Consider the following 2,747-nt stretch of genomic DNA (forward strand, 5'->3'; position numbering starts at 1 on the left):
GTTGTGAGTTACCATCATAATTCTAAGCCACTTTCCCATTTAGTTGTTCTGACTAACTCCAAGCACTACATCACTACACGCTTCTCACACTGCAGCATGCATAGCCCCATCCTGTGCAGGGAGGATGCAAAACAGCGTCTCTGTGACACATCTTTCTGGAACTTCAAGTTTATTACAAGACTTGGAAAACCAAGTACTTTATAAGAACCGTGCCTCTTCCCCACAAACATGCAAGAAGAGACGGAGAGGACAGGGGAGGGAAGAAGTGCCCCAGGAAAAACAGTCCGTTCTGGCAGACCTGTAGCTAGGGAGGCCTCTCCTCGCGCCCCCCAGGCGCCTCCAGGCTGTCCTCTAAGTTCACCAAGTGTTCTGGATACGATGCTTCTGAAGGCCACGGAGGTGCCGGATACCATTTTGACTTGAATCCCTCAGCGGTTTGCACCCCTCCGTCGTCCACCTGACCAAGTCCTCTCGCCGGGACGTCCGTGCACGTACGGCCCGTACTGCTTGTCCTGCTCCCACTCCCCGCTGAAGGCCTCCAGCCTCTGGCCAAACTCCCACACCACGCTGCCAGCCTCCCTGGAGCTCAGCAGCTGGCTCTCCATTTAAAATGGGGGCGATGCAGCTTGACCTCCCCACAATTGTTGATTTGTCCCTGCCAGAGCTTAAAGCGTCTTTACTTGGTTGAGTTTGACGTGCTTCTTCTTGCTGGGCAGACAAAAACAGAAGCGACTTATAAAGTTTATGAATCTCCCAGCGGCGCCCCACCAGCCCTGGCTGGGGCCTGAGGGAGAGGCTGGGGTCTCCCCATCAGGCTGCCCGGCGTGGGGGGAGTTTCTGTGGTAGGATACACCCTGGGGGCAGCTGGTTTCCTCTGGGGCTCCAGTCCCGTTGCTGGTGCTGTGGGTGCGGGGGCAGGCCCCAGGGCTCCTCGAAGGGGTTGAGCTGGGCCTGGCGGTCCTCAACTCCAGGCTGGGGAGGGCACCGGCGGGCTCTTCGGCCTTCAGCCCTGACTCCTGCTTCTCCTCGGGCCGCTGATCTTCTTTGTGGAACCAGGTCGGAAGAAGAGATTCGCTGTGACTTCGTCTCAGTGGAGATGCAGAGAGCAGCTGCCCCTCGCCGGTTGGGAAAGATTGGGGGCCAACGGAAGGGATTACAGTCGGGGGGCCCTCCTCCTGTTGCTTGGATTTCAAGATGAGGTACGTGGCCATCAGGTGGTCGTATTTTCTTGCCCTTAATGAAGGCCGGATCTTGCCCCACTCAAAGCCCAGGTCCCTCACCATTACCTCTGTCACCGAGGGGTCCATGTTGACACAGGGCAGCTCCCTGTGAGGCCTGAGTTTCTCGTGGCCCACATTCACCCACGGGTCGTTCAGGATGTCTTTTAGAGTTGCTCTCTCGCTGGGTTCGATGGTCAACAGTTTTCTCAGGAGATTTCTACATTCACCTGATAAAAATAAAGGAAGATGGACTCGCCCCGTCAGGACCCGCCGCTTCACGGTACCTATGTCGTCCCCCGGGAAAGGCAGGTACCCAGTGACCATGACGTACAGGACGACACCCAGGCTCCAGACATCGACCGCGGGGCCGTCGTATTCTAGGCCCCGCAAGATCTCCGGGGCCACATAAGAGAGGGTGCCGCAGAAGCTAGTCAGCTTCCGGCCCAGGAACATAGTGCTCAGACCGAAGTCTGTCAGCTTTATGTTCAGGTCGTCGTCGAGAAGAATGTTCTCCGGCTTCAGGTCCCGGTGGACAATGCCTCTCCGGTGGCAGTGGTGGAGCGCGGAAACTAGTTGTCGAAATTTCCCTCGGGCCTCTTCTTCCGTCATGCGGCCGTGGATTCTTAAGAAATCATACATGTCTCCTCCCGTAACGTGCTCCATCACAAGGCATAACCTGTCTTTGGTGTCAATCACCTCAAACAATTGGACGATATTCGGGTGCTGCAGCGCCTTCAGGCTGCGGACTTCACGGGCAAGTATCTTGATGTTGGAGGAGCTCTGTTGGTTTTTCTCAAGGACTTTAACGGCCACCTCTGTCCCGGTCGGGATGTGGAGGGCTAACTTTACCTTGGCAAAGCTGCCCTCGCCTATGGTCTTAATGAACTTGTAATGGTTAATACTGGTCCTCTTCTCAGAAGAGGTGGCCTCATGGCCCGGAAGCATGGTGACCTGCTAACACTATCTGACTATACTAACTAACGATGCTAACTATGCTAACAAACAAAACTATAGTATGCTAACTAATACTAACTAATGATACGAACAATGCCACCTACACTTACTAACTACACTAGTAAATAATACTAACTATACTAACTGTACCAACAATACTAACTATACTGACTGTACTAACAATACTAACACTAAATAACAAAATAAATTTATCAACAAAAGGGGAACAAAAAAACAAAATGGGAAAAAACAAAATGGGGGAAAAAATAAACAAAGTGGGGAAAAAGGAAAAACAAAATGGGGAAAAACAAAATGGGGAAAAATAAACAAAATGGGGAAAAAGGAAAAAAAAACAAAATGGGGAGGAAAAAAATGGGGAAAAACTAAACAAAATGGGGGAAAAAGGAAAAAACAAAATGGGGAGGGAAAAAGGGGGAAAAATAAACAAAATGGGGGAAAAAGGAAAAAAACAAAATGAGGAAAAAATAAGCAAAATGGGAAAAAAGACAAACGGGAAAACAAGCTAACTAACCGCAGTCCAAGTCCGACAGGTCACCACAAGGAGCTTCCTGG

At 51.3% G+C, this 2,747-nt stretch overlaps 1 pseudogene; it reads right to left on the minus strand.

The window, feature by feature from the left end:
* Positions 1-493: 493 nt before the first annotated feature.
* Positions 494-2,418, minus strand: LOC147917088 (serine/threonine-protein kinase MARK2 pseudogene; annotated as a pseudogene).
* Positions 2,419-2,747: the final 329 nt, after the last annotated feature.

The sequence above is a fragment of the Ceratotherium simum genome, chromosome 5 (assembly GCF_057802395.1).
Source record: "Ceratotherium simum simum isolate JZ-2026a chromosome 5, ASM5780239v1, whole genome shotgun sequence".
Lineage (NCBI taxonomy): Eukaryota > Metazoa > Chordata > Mammalia > Perissodactyla > Rhinocerotidae > Ceratotherium > Ceratotherium simum.